Genomic DNA, 18,673 nt, shown 5'->3' with positions numbered 1-18,673 from the left:
GTTCTAGTACTGCATTGTAAAACTTGCCCTTTGTTGACTTGATCTTCCCCTTTCTTAAAGGCCATTTGACTATTTGAGTGGACATTTAAAGGCTCATAAATCTGTTCCACTGATCTATCTGTTCGTTCTTTCACCAGCACCACACTGTACTGATGATGGAAATTTTCTTCCAAGTCTGAAGTCAAGTAATGACTGTCCTCTGACTGCTCTATCTTATATTGGCTACTCCCTTTCAAAACTATGATATTATTCATCTTTAATGGACTTACAAAGAACTTAATAGCTATACATATCAATGTGATATTTGATATATATTTATTGAGTGATATTTATATCAGACTTTAAGATCTTTATCTCTTCATTTACCATTTCTTTGAAGTGAAACTTTGAAAATTCTCCCCGTGAAATGTATAGGACATAGTTGTCATCCATAGGCAGCACACTTTGGAAAACTACACAAGAGAGCCTTAACTGTCTTGGGGTTTCTATTGCAGTGAAGAGAGAGTCACCATGGCAATATTTGTAATGGAAAATACTTGGGGCTGACTTACAGCGTCAGAGGTTTCGTCAGTTTTTGCCATGGCAGGAAGCATGGCTGCATGAAAGCAGACATGGTGCTGGAGGAGGAGCTGAGAGCTCTCCATCCAGATCAGCAGGCAGCAGGAAGAGAACTGGGAGACACTGGGCCTGGCTTGATCAGCTGAAATCTCAAAACCTGCCCCCACGGCCGCACTTCCTCCAACAACACTACACCTACTCCAGAAAGGCCATGCCTCCTTATAGTGACACTCCCTATGAGCCTATGGGGGCACTTCTTTCAGATCACTTCATTAACCCTATCTAATTGAATGCGCCCATGTACCAATCTCTCCCGTCGCACCATTGTCCTGGGCTCCTGCTAGCCACCCTTTCGCTCTTATCTCCAACTTTCCAATTTCATATGAGTGAGTTCATGCTGTGCTGACATTTCTGTGTCTGACTGATTACATTTAACACAACGATCTTTAATTCTGTCCATGCTGTCTCAAGTGATAGTTCATCTTCTTATTACTTAATTTTGCACTTATTTATTTATTTATTTATTTATTGTGTATGTGTGTTTCATAGCGCATATGTGGAGCTCAGAGGATAACTTGTGGGTTGTCAGTTCTCTTTCCAGCTTCTGGGTTGCCTGGATTGAACTCAGATTGTTCGACTTGGTAGAAAGCACCTTTACTTGCTGGGCTACCTTGCTGGCCTAGGACTTCTTATGAATGGAGTATATATATCACACTTCATGTGTTTCCGATAGACTCTTTCTGATTTTATAGGGGTTCACAGTTAATAGGTTGCTTTGCATCTCAGAAGGCTCTTTACACTTTGGTCTTTTGAATATTGTTGAAACTACTGAGATTTTTATGATTCTTGAAAATGGACTAAATACATGTCCCATTTTGATGATGTCATGAGTCTTTGGGAATGCTATGGCTTGAATCTGAAATGTCCACACAATCTTGCATTTTGAATGTTTGGTCCTCACATGGTGGTGCAGTTTTGTGAAGTCTGTTCCAGTCTTAGACTGTCTTTACTTGGGGCTAGGAGCTTTGCTTAAACAGACTACCATATTCCTGGCATCTTCAACATCCTGAGATCCATATTGAATTATAGGATTTTCCTTCAAAGCTTCATGCATTGCCATGCTATAGGTTGCTTGCCCTCTCCGAAATTCAACCTTGCTACACACTGACTGGCTTTTCAGGCTTTCCTTTAAAACAATCTGTAAGTTTCCATGATCCCATGACCCTGAAATGCTTGCAAAACTAGAAACTGTGGATGATGTAAGGTTCTAAGACCAGCTTCACCATAGCGAAGCCCTCTTGGGCTACACTGATGGTGCATGCCAGGGTCTGGTTGATTAAACTTGGGAAAACACTTTCCTAAGTGGCCTATGACAGTGTGTCAAATAAGTTTGTGATTTTATTCCCTGAATTCTTCAATGGATGGCATCTGGCCAGTTTCTAAAATTCCCTTAAGGGACTCAGTTGACTACTATAGCATATCGAGTGAGATTCGTCTAGAAACATGTTTCATGTTTTCAAGAGGAATATGAAGATTTGCAGGATAGACTTAGTGTAGTATATCGAAAAAGAGGGTGGACAGCTTCCACTTCAATGCTGTATTAATAAATGAAAACAGACATCCTCTTGGAGCAACTTAGACCAAGAAGGGGCATAAGTTTGAATTCTCCACACGTCTCTCTATGTCTTCTATCTATAGTTTATGGTCTGTGGCTTGTTGTGTGTGTGTGTGTGTGTGTGTGTGTGTGTGTGTGTGTGTGTGTGAGAGAGAGAGAGAGAGAGAGAGAGATCTGTGTCTGTCCTTGTTGAAGGTTTGTCCTTAACAAAGAGTTTTGCTTTGTATTTACTGAGAAACGAGAAAGGAATTATGACTACTTTCCTACTAACTCTTTAACAGAATTTTACAAGGGAAGAAGTTACCGACCCAACTGACCCAGAATAGTACTCAAAACAGTGAGCAGATATTATTAACCCACACCCATGCGTTGATTACAGCACTTAAGATAAATTTTTTTTGTTAAAGGTTTCTTCTAATCTGTCGGATGCTCTTAGCAACTAACTACCCCAATATAAACCTACACACATAAATTATAGGGGGTTTGGAGCATGGAAGACTAATTTAAGATTAACCTATACATTATATTAAGATTAAAGCTATACATTAGCTTAGATAATAAGGGCTGATTACATGGGAAATCTGAAGTTGGGTAAGGATAGTTACATTGTTTTCGTAAAGACAGGTCAAACTTAAAGCAGGATGAACACACAGTAGCATAGCATTAAGTACATGCTTTAAAACTTTCTCAAGGCATATTGTTAACTTGGTCGTAAGGTTGGGCAAAAGTTCATTTCCATCAAAGCAAAAGGCATTTTTGTTATTTCCAAAATAAATACATTACCAGAAGTTTAGGGAGCACAAAAGTGAGTTGAACAGGTTTTTCAAGCGTTTTGTGAAACAAGAGAAGACAGCAGACAACTCTCCCTGCGTGGGAGTACACACATGTACATTCATATAATCAAGGCTGATGACAGAGAATGGTGCAAATTTAAATGTTGATGGAAAATGTTGAAGATCTGGGGATAAGTGGACAATTTCTGATGAGGCAAAAGCATAGTCATTTCACACCTGAAGGAAGGCAAACCTTGAAAAAATTTAAATGCACAGTTATTCAACAGTCAATCTTGAAATTCTGATTCTGGGGGTGAGCACTGAGCCTTACATGCATTGTCAAGCACCCTGGGTACTACATTTCACAGATGATGTGTGAAGAAGCAAGGCAGGTGGTGGGGAGTGAGGGTGGGTTCATCAGGACATAAAGGAATGATACCCATTGTAACTATAGCAGACTTAGAAACTTGAATATAGAAAGTTCACGGGTTTTTTTTTTTGACCGTTGTATTGTAGTTTCTGTGTGAAATAAGTGAATTTCTCTTTGAGAATGAACACTCAAGTTTGAAGAGGGCATCAAAAGTTGGTTGAAGAAGGCATCAAAAGTTGGTCTCACTGTATCCCTGACTGAACCTGAATCTCCCTATGCAGACCAGGCTGGCCTCAAACTCTGAGATCTATTTATCTCTGCCTACTGAGTCTTGGGTTTAAAGACACATGCCTCTATAAATTTATCCAGTTTCTCTTTTCTTAATAATGATTCTAGGGGTGGATCTCAGGTTCTCATGCTAGCAAGTCAAGAACATTACTGACAGATCAATCACCCTAGCTCTTATTGCTTTAATCTTAAGGGAAGAGTGCTAGAGAATTTTAAATTTCCAAAAGTCCAAAAAAAAAAAAAAGAACAAAGCTTCATCCTGCTGAAGAAAAAAAAAGAATAAAGAAAAGTTCTAATTAACATTTTTATCTTCAACATTTTCTGAATGCCTTTATATATCCCCAAGGCAATTGATGTCATTTAAATTTTTAGTATAAGAATCCAATAGTCAATCTTCTCATTTTTATAGCTGTTAATGCCACATAGTTCATCTGCTCTGCAGATTTGCATTGCCGAGCCACATATGGAAGAGAATCAAAGATGCCAACGACACTTGTGCCCGCTTAGTTTAATACACAGTCATCTGAGATAAAGGGCCGGCTCCTGCTCTCCGATAGTGAGCTCAATCATTTTCCCCTCTGGGTAAATATGTTCTCATTTCAGTGTTTCTTGTGTGTCTCTCTCTACGTGCCCAAAGCATCACATTATTCCCACAATTCATTTGCTATTCAGCTCCTGGCTGTGGCATAGACATCAATCACTGGAATACAGACAGGCACTCTCCAGTTCCCCTCCTGCCCTTCCATGTGGGATTCACAGGAAAACCTGAAGCGATGGTCGTTCCACATGCTTGCATTTTGTGCCTGTCTTGGACCTGTATAAGACAGCTTCTAGTATGATAGCAAAAGGAGAGGGAGGTTGAAGAATTACAATGATAAACATAGCAATCTTCATGGTAGAATACGTAGAATATTTTATTTTGTTTAATTTTCACTAAAATATGTGCAACTGGAATTATGATTTTTCTTTTCATAGATAAATTGTTGTTTCCAAAAGAGTAAGTGGTCCTTCCACATCATTCTCCAATCTACTTATATCCTTTTGACGTCTTTTCTTAGATTATGTAAATGTGTTAGAAATCTTAGCTGCTAAGAAAATAAATAGTCTGCTAACCATAACTCTGTATCAAGTATCTTCCTCATGGCCAATTCATGTTCATGTGTGCGTGCATGTGTGTGTGTGCATACATGCACTTGTGCATGTGTGCACATGAGTGATGAAGCCTGATGACAACCTTGAGTGTCTGTCATTCTTTGTTTTTTGAGACAGGGTCTCACATTGGTCTGGTGCTTATGATCCTCACAACTGGGGTTAAAAGTGCATGCTACCATGGCTGGCATTTGGATGTGAGTTCTGGAGATCAAACCCAAGTTCTTAGGTTTGTAAGCAAACATTTTACTCACTGAGCCCTCGGTCCACATCATAAAGGAAACAGTCTACATAGTGACAGGTATATGCCTACATTCTTGTTGTAGGTTTTTAATCTTCCTAATTTGTTTTTAGCACAATCCATCTGGCATTGCCTCATCATCGTAATACATCACAGTGTTGGCCATGCCATCCGTATGAGACTTGACTCAATACCAGGTCTGTTATCCAGATTAAAAGCTAATTCAAGAAGCCTGGAAAAGTGTAGAGCACAAAAGAGCCCTCAGTAAAAAATAAATATTGTTGATATCTGTTGGCAATTGTTGATGTCAGTTGGCACAATAGTTGGGGTTTATATCTACCTTAAGTAGGAAATATATTTTGTTTAGTTATTTTATTCTATTACTGCCTTTGAACGTGAACATAACTTATTCTACTCTGGGCTCTACATTATTTATCTATTTTTTTAGTTTTTAGATTGAGTTCTAATTTTTACTATTTTAGGTTTATTTTTATTTGTAATTATAAGTTTGTTTATTTGAGTGTGTTTGAATGTTTTCACCATAGAAAAGCATGTGTATGATAGACAAGCCCGGTGTCCACGGATGTCAGAAGGTGACAGATGGAAAAGGAGTTACCAATGGTTGTGAAACACCCTGTGAGTGTTGAGCCAGGGTCCTCTGCAAGGGCAATGAATGATCTAATCTGCCGAGACATCTCTCTAGCTCCTGGGCTCTACATTCTTTAAAATCAGTTATACTGGGGTTGTTAATAGCATTCATTAATCTGTAAACCATTTGGTAAGCATCTGTTTTTGGATTCATGAGATCATAGTCATAATTATGAGATAGAGCACTTCTGTGACCTTCACATTGTCTTTGTCCCCCTTTAAAATCAGTCTCTATTCTGTATTTCATTCTCGGTTAACACTGCTCTCCTCTCTTTCGTTCTTTTCTCAGATTTTGCATACCTGTATACTGTTTAATATTTAGACTATTGAATCTAGTTTCTCTCTCAGTGGTGTAGCTTGGTTGTTGACTGTTACCCAAATACCCATGTGTTCAAAGCTTTGTCTCCAAGGTGTTGATATTAGGGGTGTTGGACCCTTTAAGTGGTGAGGCCTAGAATGGATTTTAAAGTTGGGAGACATTTTCTTGAAGGGGACCATGAGATTTTTCTAATCTCTTGCTTCCTGGAATTACGCACACACACACCACACACACACACACACAATATGTGTGTGTGTGTGTGTGTGTGAGCATGTGTAAAATATATACACACATGTGTACATGCATAAATAAATATATATCTTTCAAATTCCATTGTTGCAAAGAATATTCTCTCTGGATTGAGGTGTGTTATCATCCCCTTTGTAATAGACCAACTTACTAAAATGGTGTGGTTGTATTTCTGACTGCTTTTTCCGTTCCAATCTATCTGAATTTAATCTTGTCTGGTCTTTTTGTTCTAGGGTTGGTTGTTTGTAGACAAGGTTTTATTACCTAGCTCTGGCTGGGCTTGATTCTCCTGCCTCAGCCCCTTGAGGGCTGGGATGACAGGCACATGCCATTGGCTCGCCTTTTCTTAAGTTTTCTAAATCTTAGGCCACTAATTCAAATGTGCCTTTTGTTAGAATACTTTCTCACACAAGCATTCAATCCTGGAGTTCTCTCTGAGCCCTTCCTTAGCTGCTTCTCACAATTCTGAGGAGTTCCATTTGCCTTTTTGCCCAGTTTAGAATATAGTCTAATTTCCTTTGTGGTTTTGTTTCTGGTTTCATGTGTGATTTGGTATACATTGTTCAACTTCTGCATGTTTGAGACATTTTCCAGATACCTTTCTCAGTGGCTTTCAGTTTCACTGCATTATGGCCTGAGCACATTCTTGGTGAGATTTCTATCTTTTAAAGTTTTCAAGACTCATTTTATGACCTAGCATATGGTCTGCTTTGGTAAATGCTCCACGTTCAAGAAAAATGTGTATGCTCTGTCGAAATTGTGGGAAGCGTTCCGTGAATGTCAGTCAGGTCACGTCAGCTGAAATAGTTATCTGCACATTTTACATCTTTCCTGCCTTTCCATCTGCTCTTCTACCATTTGCTGATGGAGGAATGTCACAGTCTTCTATAATATAAACGCACCTATTTCCTAGTTCTGCTCTGTTGTTGTGGATTTCTTTCCTGTTTTAGGCCTTTCAATTTAGTTGATATAGTTTGAAATTCTTTTGTGATGTACATGAAGGTTCAGCATCATTATGTTCTGTGGATGAAACAGCACCTTATCATTATGGAATGTGTCTCATTTTGTCTCATATTAACAGAAAGCTACTCAGCATCTTGTGAACTTGTATCCTCAATGTATATCACACCTGAGGACATGGGTTCAATTCCTAGTGCTGAATTATATATCTTTAATTAAAGAGATTAACTCTCTCTCTCTGTAAATCATAGTTATTAAATCTCTTTAATTTTTATTGTTATTAAATCTGTTTAATTAAAAAAGATTAAAATGAGGAAAGTTTGATCAATATTTGGTAAGAAGTAGCATTTTGGCATTCTTCACTCTTTGTGTTGTATGTATTATCATAGGGAATCATTTTCTTTAGTTCTGAAGGACTTTCTTCAAATTCATTTCTAAGTCTTGCCAACTGTGGATCCTAGAGGGTAAACATATTAAGACAGTGTTTCAAGACGTACTGAGAGGACAGCCTGATCTGGGCAATCCCTCAACTGAGACTTCTTTAGATGTCTCTGAACTATGGCAAGTTGACAGCTGAAGTGAATGAGGGCACTGATCTAAACTGGGTGATAATTTCCTAAGCATTAAAGAGAAATTCAGTAAAGTGCAATCAGTTTTGGCTGGGGACAAGTGGACACAAAGGCCTGATTTGGGATTCCCCTCTGTATGCTGTAAATATGTTTTGTTACCATTTGTTTTATTACCATTTGTTGATAAAGAAGCTTCTTTGGCCTATGGTAGGGCAGAATATAGCCAGGCTGGAAGGGATATATGGAGAGAGTAGGTGGAGTCAGAGAGATGCCATGTAGCTGCCTCAAGGAGAAAGATGCTGGAACCTTACCTGGTAAGCCACAGCCTCGTGGCAATACACAGATGAATAGAAATGGGTTAATTTAAGACGTAAGAGTTACTTAAGGATCCTGAACTAATAGACCAAGCAGTGTTATCATTAATATGGTTTCTGTGTGATTATTTGGTCTGGGCAGCCAGGAAACAAACTTGCAGCCTCTGTTAACAAAGGTCTGAAAATGACTCTGTGTGAAGGGAAAGAGGAAGGCAGGTACAATTAGGAAAGAGCATGCTGAGCAAACTAGTCACCTGGAAACATCTTGAAGAAGCTAGAGCCATTGTGACAGTGTAGTGGGTAAATCTGCTCTAGAACCTGGGATGAGAGCTAAATAAGAACTATGAGACCCGGAATAAGGTTTCCAGTTTCTTCCTCTGTGTAAGGAGTACTGCTTCAGAGTATTTTAATGAACAATGATTTTATAATTACCTAACAGTTGGGAGAATGGCTGGCAAATAGTAAACTCCTAACGTTTTCAAGCTAAAATACCAGAAAGGTAGACTTTCAGGGTACCAGCTGTGTTTTCCATATGCTTGGGTTGCATATTTTAGATTTACATGATGTCTGCTTGCCAACATTAGGGTAGTCTGTGATTCTAGCTGTATTTTCCCCTAAAAGCGGTGGTAGTTCAGCTTTCCTATTTCCTGTCTCTCAGCACATGAGTAGATCACACGCTCCAGCTTTCTTTGATGTCAAGTTGGGTGTATTTGGGTTCTGGAAAGAAGCATGTATATCACCGTGAGACACGCCATAAAACCCTCTAATATTTTCTTTTCACATCCCTCAGTTGCTGACTGGATTGTTCCACGAATAGGTTGAATTTGTACAATGACAAAGCCATAAAACGTGAAAGCACGGAAACCACCAATCCCTGTTTGAAGCAAAACCACTTCAGAGAACCATGAAACCAACTATTTGTATTGGATTGGATTCTTAAAAATCATCTCACTAAGCCAATAAACGTTTAGATTCTTACCACAGTGTTCAGCCTATAGAAATATAGACATTGGCATCTTGAAGTGCTGTTATACAATGAATTTATGATATGCTGAATTGGCTTAATAACTGGCAGGTATCAGCGAAGAAACTAAAACTGGCCAGCAGAATAATGGTAAAATTATGGCAAAAGAGTTGGTAAAACTCTTCATTAAACGTGAGCACTTGGAAACTGAACTGCAGAAGAAATGAGAAACACAATTTTAGTGGTGTGTGGGTGTAGCTGCTGTGTCTGGCCAAAGAAAACCTGGGGAAACACTGGCTAGTTTGCGAGTGTAAAGAAAGGGGAGCTTGCAGAGAAACTGAAAATTCAAGTTTTGCAGTTCTAGAAAATTATTTAGAATGCACACAATCAAAGTTCAAATCCAAAAGAAAAGAATGAGATAGAGAGAACTTAAGAAGGGAACTCCAAAGAAGGAACGAAGAAGAGAAATTGGAGAAGGAAGAAAAATAGATTGCCAACAGGTCAATGAATCTTTTCAAATAAGTCTCTCTGTCTCTCTGTCTCTATCTCTCCCTCTCCTTCCTTCACTTCCTCTCTCTCTCCCTCTCCCTCCTTCCCTTCCCTTCCTTTCTCTCTCTCCCTCTCTCTTCCCTCTCTTTCTCTTTCTCCATGCAAACACACACACACACACACACACACACCAACTTCCTGGTAGAGCAGTTTTATTAAAATGTTGTAGCTTCTATGAATTGGAAACGGTTACCATGGTGGAAGGAAGCAGAGAGAAAAACTATCTTTAAAAATTGTATGTAGGGCAGGTCTATGAGGTTTCTGACACACTAAATACTGATGAACAAAGTGAACATTCTTGAAGAATTTTAAACCATTTATGGGAAGTCATAAACCAAATATGCAAAAACTAAACCACATTTTGGTTGTTTCTAATGTCTTCAAACTATTGGAACCTAGAACTATTAAATACAAGGCTGGCTTCAGGGATGACTCCCAAAGATTTGTTATTCTTTCTCACTTTACATGGGGTCAAGGAGAATAGGGGCCATTGTAACCCCTTTGAGGATGGATCAATGTTGCAGAAAAAATATAAGGTCACTTTTGCAGACAGCCTCAGCACAACCTTATGTAGTCACTTCCTCCTGCCATTATGCTAGAATTCATTATTTTCTGTTGAGTGGTCTTTAAAATTGTGGGTGCTTTGGTTTCTAGACTTTCTCATTGTTCCCTTTGCCAGGGGTAGTGTTCATTGCTCTTTTTTTTTTTTGCTGTTCTTCTATAGCACGTGATTGGGTGGTAATAGTAGGCAGATACCCAATTCATTAATTTGTAGGTTACACAAAGAATTATATCAACACTTGATGGAAAAACTGTGCATCATGTAGAGACCCTGAAATCCGAGCAAGATACAGCAATCTAATGTGACTTTGATTGCTCCTCATAGGGTGGAGAAGAGGTGAGAAAGGGTGAACTGGAAACATACAGCACGGACAGGCTAAAAACAGTAATCTGTCCTAGGGAACAAAGGAACACTGCATTTCCCTCCCCCTCTGAGGTCAGATTAAAAGCAAGAATCACTTCTGGCCAATGACATGCTATAGAAACACACATGCCTCTTCCAAACGAACCACAAAATCATTTACGAAAGCTTTGTTCTTGCTTCCTTTTCTCTGCTGATTGAAGGTGCAGGAAAGACCTGAAAACCATCTGGGGCCTTGAGAAGCTATTAGGAGGAGAGCTGCCCAGGAGAAGCATAAGATCAGGAAAGTCCACGTTGGAGTTGATATGCAATTAATCAGGAGGTCATTCAACTGAGGCGGCTATAAGGCCAAGGCTGTAGAGTCCCTCTGAAGTCCAATTTAATGTTGACTGCAAAATAAAACTTAAGTTCTCTAATCATAAAACATTAACTAACATCTAAGCAGGCAGTTTCTGCTTTTAACTCATCATGTATATATCCTTGTTCCTTCTTTTATGAACACTTCATAGAAATTTCTGCTCTTGCCCTCTCTCCCTAAGTGGAGCACAGAACCATTTTCATCATGGTTCATGATGAACATTCATGAATCAAATTAATGCTGGCTGAAAATGTAAAGAATTTGAATAAATCCTTTGTTGGCTTCTAATGCAAGTAAAAAAGCACCATGTCAGTCTGACATGGAGTTTTAGTACATTATCCCTGAACATACAGGATGATGTTGGAGAGGACTCACATCTATTCTAGTCTGGGGCTAGGGCGAACTAGAGCTATTCTCTAGACTAAAGGCTCCAGATGAGCATTTGAAGAGTGTGGAAGGCATACAAAGTATTTAAGTCTTATATGTGACTGTTAATTATGTTCAGGTCAGACAAGTCTTCATCCATAAACAGACCCTTCAGGTAACACTGAAGGAAATATGACTTGAGGTAAGAAAACAACAGCAACAGCAGCAGCAGCAACAGCAAACCGTCTCTGCAGCAATCAGACTTCCTTCTACCCTTCCATTGAAATGACGTCTATAAATGCTATCAATGACAGAACGTCCTAAATGACTAAACTGACTGTTCAACTCTCAGGGTTTGCTTGTGTATTCTGAGACAGAGTGTTTCTGCGTATCCTTAGCATACCTGGGCATCATGTAGGACAGGCTAATCTCAAACTTAAAGCAATCCTCCTGTCTCTGTCTCCTCCTGACTGCTGGGATCACAGCCTAGTGTCACCATGCCTGGATTATCAGTAATCGTGCTTGAATTTTCAGAAGTGGATGCATTCTCTTTGGATTTCAGTCCACCTTATTCCTCCCAAGTCATCTTTATCTCACTTACTATTCCTTCTTACTTTCCTTTGTTATCTTCTCCTGGTCGCCCTGGCATCTCCGTAAGTGTGAGTATCCCTCCAGCCTTACTCTCTAGAGCTCTCTGCACTCACACACTGGGTGACCTCACTCCTTTTTTGGTTGTAAATCTCACTCATATTTTCTTGATTTTTGTACATATCCAGTTTGAACCTCTTCTCTGAGTTCCAGGCTCATGCATTAAAATACTTATGGATATTTTGTTTACTTTTAAACAGTCTTCTCAAAATGTTCCTAGTATTCCTGTGCACAGCCTTCTTTTCATGATCTCTGTCTATATTAATTCATTACAGCTTGGTTCCTAACATCTCAGGTCAAAGAACTCAGTGTGACTCAGTTCATCTCTCCCACCTCACTCCTAAGAAGTAATGCCTGTTGGTGTATATCCTACCTTTGAAGTATATTCAGAATCAACTGATACTCATTGATATTTCTGCTTCTGGCTATGATGAACTAACTGCCTTACAGCCAAATAAACTTTATTCAGAGAACAATCAGAAAGCCTGGATGTGATACACAAGGAGATCAATTTGAGGGTATCAGAGGGTATCTATACAGCCAGAGCCTGAGCGGCTGCTGTTTCAGGGAGAAGAGAATTTACAGTTTTAGGGATTATTTTTCTTTCTGCCTTGATGCTCAGCCTTTGTGGAGTCAGAAGCTGCCTGTTGTGAGAAGTTAAGATGCTCAGCAGGAAGTGGCAGGTGAGAGGCAGACAAACCCACTGGGGCCTTCTGCTGTGTCACAGCAGGGCAGCATATGTGGAAGTTTAGGAAGTAAAGCTTAAGGACTTGATAATCCATGACTCTAGAGTGATGAGAAATACTGAAGAATGAGTTTTATATTTTGTTCTGCTTTTCCATATCAAAGAGTCTATTTATAAACAGCAGAAGGCTGAGAGGCCACATGCTACACGACTTTTCAGCTCTATAGAGCTACAGAGAAAATGCTTATTCTGAGGACATGATCAAAACCCAGCTTTCAGTACACACACAGGATCTATGAAGGGGTTCTGGAGAAAGTAAAAACAGACCCTTCCTTTCATAAACTGAGACCTGCCTGAATACGTTTAGTTTGGAATTGGATTAAGGTGAGTTGTTACTTTTATCCCAAATTAATGAAAATCCTTGTTGGAAGATAACAGCCTCTACAATCTGATATATATGATATAATGTATGTATATTTGTATACACATATGCATATATTAATGCTATTTAAAATATCATTCCAAAAAACTTTATTACTAAAAATTACTTAAACCACCAAATGAATGAAATAAAAAGTAAACTCTATACAGACCCCTTTCTTCCAGCTAGTGAATCATTAGACATTATCATTAAAATAATTGTGATTAATAATCAAGCATATAGGGGCTAGAGAGCTCATCAGTTGAGAGTACTTACTGCTCTCACCGATGACCATGTTTCTCATTTCCAGCACTTACCTAGTCCCTCTCAGCTGCCTGTGAGCCCAGTTCCAGGGGAAACTAATGCCCTCCCTGGACCTCTGTGGGCTGGTGCACATTTGTGGAACAAATGTATTGTACCATAATATTTTAAACTTGAAGAATAAAATAATACTAGCTAAGGAATTAGTAGACAATCTTAGTATCAGATTAGACATGGCTGAAAGGGGAGTCAGAAAACTAGAAGCACATAAACAGCTTGTAGCACACTAACTGTATAAATAAAGGCCCGTGTTAGGAGGGAAATTTCCCAAAAAGCATGGAGGAAATCAAGTCATATATTAAATTAGTACTTGGAACCATAAGCAAGATAATTATGAAGAAAACCATATAAAGGCACCTCGTAATGAGACTGCTGAAACAACAAAGAGAATTCTTTAAAAGGAATTAAAATTACTTTTAAATTCAAAGGATTAGAAGCTAGTATCTGAAAACAGAAGCCACAACAAACATTCCCAAAACAACATAGAAGCTGGCGGCATTTGGTTCAGCTGTGAAGAACACGGGCTATACTTCAAAGGGATCCAGTTTCTTTTCCCAGCACCCAAATGATGCTCACAACCACCTGTAACTCTAGCTCATAAAGGATCTGGTGCTCTCTTCTTGCCTCCTTGGCATCAGATGTATAGTTCATTATCATCTTGACGAGGAGCATGGCAGCAGGCAGGCAGACATGGTGCTAGAGAAGCAGCTGAGAGTTCTACTTCTGAATCCATAGACAGCAGGAAGAGAGAGACGCTGGGCCTGACTTGAGCAGCTAAACCCCCAAAGCCCATCCCAGTGACATACTTCCTCCAACAAGGCCACACCTCCCAATCCTTTCAAATAGTGCCACTCCCTGGTTACCAAGTATTCAAGTCTAAGATCCTGGAGACGCCATTCTCATTCAAACCACCACATTTGCCATCTTAGAGATTCTCAAAACAAAACAAAACCAACACAACTTTATGGTTTCTTACACAGCAACACCCAAATAAAGAAGTACTCACTGGGGTAGACAGACCAGAATCCAGCAGCTGTGCTCTGAAAACAAGCAGCGCAAGATAGCGAAGTTTGGTAAACCACAGACCCGCTTTGATTCTTTGGCCAGATGACGCCAGAGGCTGCTGTAGTCCCCTTCTGTAGTTAAAGTTGAGATATTTATTATCCTTGGGTTACTTCATCCCGGTCTGTTTCCCAACCCTTGAGGAAGTAATTGCGAAGAAGCCTTCCCCAGACTACAAAGAAAAGGGAAGTGGAAGATTCTAAACTTTCTCAAGCGGTAAGCACGCACAATGGGAATGCGATGTAGCATGAGAGACACACGCAGAAGCAATCACGCTGGCTGTGGCTGGGTGATTTAGCCTCCAGAATCCACTGGTCCTCACACTGAGTCACTACATAGGTAGATCAAGAATGAGAACTTAAACTACATCTTTTGATGGGAGATGGAAAGACTGAAGGCTTAAAGAACACCCAGACCTGACCTGAGCAAATTATGATACATCTGGATGGTGAGTCATGGCTTTACCCAGGGCTCAGGGAATGCCAGCTGGCACAGAGCAGAGTTCTGTGACCCAGGGAGGATTGTGAAAAAACAGATGGGATGTTTATGGGACATTTGGGAAGAAATTACTTCATTTCAATGTACTCGGCTTGGTTTCTTCTCATCCCTCTGTCTCTTTCTCTTTCTCCTCTCTCTCTTTCTTGCTCCCTCTTTCATATATTGTGTTTATTACTCAAACGGATTTTATTTCAAACTAGAGTAAGGGCCTACTAAGTAGAATGGCCCAAAGCATAATATAAGTGAATTTCTGGGCAGGGGGGGGGTTTGTTGGAAACACTTTCATGGGTTGGTGATGGCCAACTGCATGCATTTCTTCCTAAGCTCACATTTTGTGTTTGATAGCTTGAGATATGGCATGGTGGGTATATTTATTTCATATAAATTTGGCAAGGGCCATGAATCTTCTCCAGAGTATCTAATTAATGAACATTGGAGCGTGCCACTTGAGTTCTGTCATATGGCAACATCTTATGATAGAAGTTATTGGAACAATCTGTGTAGATTGACGCATTATACCTTTTGAATGCAGATATATCCCACGTTGTAACTTGAGTTGAATTTCCTTGGGATTTGTGCCACTGTTTTTTCTTTTTTTAGTATTCGGAACTACTTCTGCATTTGAAATTTGGACTGTCTAAAGTTTTTTTTTGTTTTTCCATCTAGGCCCAATTACCCTTCCTTCCTTTGTTTTGACAATTTCATATATACATATATAAAACGTGATGGGGTTATATTCTGCCCCATTTCTCTCTCTTCTCCTCCTCTACCTATGAACCTCTTCTCAACTAGTGTCCCTCCCTACTCTCTGGTTTCTCTCTCCTTTTCTTGACCCACTGAATTTCGCCTAATTTGCTTGTATGAACACGGTTAGGGGGTTATTTGTTGATATGTAAGCTACATCATTAAAGAAAATGACACTCTCTTCCCATCGAGCATTAACTGAAATAGCTTCCCAGTAAGAGGTGGGACCTCAAGTTCCTCTCACATTCAAGGTGAATGTTGGAGGCCTAATATTATGCAGACCCTGTAAACACAGATTAAGGTATTGAGAATAAGTGTCTGTTGACTGCTTAGCTGTAAGCAGAACCTTGATATCAGTTCCTCCAAGGTATCCACATGGCATAATGTTTCATGCCAAGAATCCCTTTCCTCCAGCTCTTACATTCCTTCTTTCCCCTTTTCCATGATGTACCTTGGCTAGATATAAGTCTCTGTGATAGCTGTTGCCCACTGTAATAGAAGGAGCATTGTCTGCCCAAGGTTGAGAGCAGCACTGGTCTATGGCTATAACTATTTAGAAGTCAGTTTGACAACATGTCCACTCAGCAAAACAACAGAATTTGACCAGACTTAAAATGCTTGGAATGTATTCCTCCTATGAAGCAGACCTCAAATCCAACTAGAAAGTGTCTGGTTAATGCCAAAGCAGCCATGCTATTATATCACACTGGTGGATATATTTTGCCTATCAGGTTACTATAATGGTACATAGAATTTCCATCTGTGTAAGACTGTGCATGGGTTTTCTTCCCCAGCCGTCTGCACAGCACATCCGTCACCATTTATACTACATCCTTTTTGCTCCCTTTTCGTGATGTCCCTTGGGCCTCGGAGGGAGGCATCTTCTAGCTCAGTTTTATACCTTGGTTTCTCTGTGTCTTGGAACCAAAGTGTGTGGTGTCTTCAGCAGTTAGGTTTGGTTTCTACTTTCAGTGTCCCTTAGTGTCCCATCAGGAAGAATGACTGTAGCCTATATTGTCCTGGGAGCCTCTGGGACTACACTGGACAAAAACTCATAGAGATGCATCCCAGAACCAACCCTGGGATGCTTACCTAAAAACCCATGACTCCTAGGATTATCATGCAGGATACCATTTCAAACTATGTTATTAAATTAGCTTATAAACTAGAAGAAAACCCAGTTTCTTTTCTAGCATTTTTCATTCAATTATTAATACCAAACTTCCCCAGGAATGAAAATCAGAAACTTATATGCCTCTCTCCTTAATATTTTACAATGATCAATGAGTCTGACAGGTCTGCTTAGTTAGTGTATAATACAAAAATAAATACCTCTCCTCATGTTATCTATTAGTATTACTGCCTTGGCTTAGCAATCCTGCTCTTTTCCCTTGGTTGCCTGAAACATTTAACCATTAGGATCAGATGCAGAACTATTTAAAATATACACATTTTGTTTTTTTCTAGACATTTACTATTTGTTATTAAAAGAGAAATTATGGCTGGTGCTGTAACATAGGCAAGTATTAGGACTAGTGAGGTCATGGATCTTAGGAGAACCTAACCATTGCTGTCTAGCCTACAGACACAGACCATCACTGAAAACCCCAACATGTCAAAATAGAGATAACCGGTGTGCCCAGCCCCAATGGATACAGTACAACTCCTGCACTCAAGGTTCACAGAACATCACAGAAGCAGGGGTAGAAAGACTATAAGTGCCAGAGGACTGAGAAGTCCTCCGTACGATTAGTTTTCCCTAGAAATGACAGGAGGGTTATACCCATGAGGACTCAACAGCACAAATGCCCAAACAATACTGAAACATTTCAGCACTAACAGATGTGCTAATACAGAAGGGAGAAGTACCATAGGGGCCTCATCCCTAGGCAAAGGAGCCATGGGCAATTACTGATTGCTGAGAGATGGGGGAATCAGTCTTTCCCAAGGACCAGGCTACACAATATCTAGTGACTACCCCTGAAATCATATACATACAAGGAACACTGAACAGATTCAGGGGATTATATTTATATATTTATGCATATAAATATAAGTGTGTATTTACATGTCAATAGTAGTCAAAGACAAAGAGGTCATGAGTTTGAGAGGAAGCAAGGGAGGTGTGGGAGGAGTTGAAAGGAGGAAGGGAAAATAGGGAAGTTATACAAATATATTTTAACTAAATTTTTAAAAAATTAAGAAAAACGAATCCAGATCCTAGAGAGATGTGTCATTGTTTAAGAGCTTGCGTGCTCCTCTCAAAGAAGACTGCCATTTAGTTCCCAGCTCCCACATCAGGCAGTACACAATTGGCTGTAACTCCAGCTCTAGGGGATCTGACACCTTTATCCGGCCTCTACAGGTGCCTGCTTACATATGACATACATGTATACCAGACACAAGCATATTATAAAGAAAAACAGCCAGAACCATATGCTATATTTTAACAAGGGATCCAGAATTCAAGTGAATCTAACTCTTAATGTCTTTGTTCATTTGTTGTCCTAAAACACCTGAGGCTGAACATTTCATAAAGAAAGAAGGTTAATTTAGCATATGGTTCTGAAGGTTCAAGAGCATGGAGTCTGTACCTGTTCAGCTCTGGTGAGAGCCTCGTGATGGGCGGCTTCACAGAGCTGTGAGCCAGTGCAGCCGAACTCACAGAATAATCCAAGAAACAAGACTGAAGAGGAGCTAAGCTTTCTCCTTTTGTAGTAACCTCTCCACTCCTTGGAGGAGCATTAATCTATTCATGAGGGTGGTGCCACAGTGACCTAATTACTTTCTGCCTGGTCTCACTTCTTCTTCTTCTTCTTCTTTTTTTTTTTTTTTTTTTTTTTTTTTTTTTTTTTTTTTTGGTTTTTCGAGACAGGGTTTCTCTGTAACTTTGGAGCCTGTCCTGGAACTAGCTCTTGTAGACCAGACTGGTCTCGAACTCACAGAGATCCGCCTGCCTCTGCCTCCCGAGTGCTGGGATTAAAGGCGTGTGCCACCATCGCCTGGCCTGGTCTCACTTCTTAAGAACTCTACCATCTCGATGTCACCACACAGGAGACCAAGCCACCAGGTCGCACACAAA

Source organism: Arvicola amphibius, chromosome 4 (assembly GCF_903992535.2).
Source record: "Arvicola amphibius chromosome 4, mArvAmp1.2, whole genome shotgun sequence".
Taxonomy (NCBI): Eukaryota; Metazoa; Chordata; class Mammalia; order Rodentia; family Cricetidae; genus Arvicola; species Arvicola amphibius.
Note: the sequence above shows the minus strand (reverse complement) of the source record.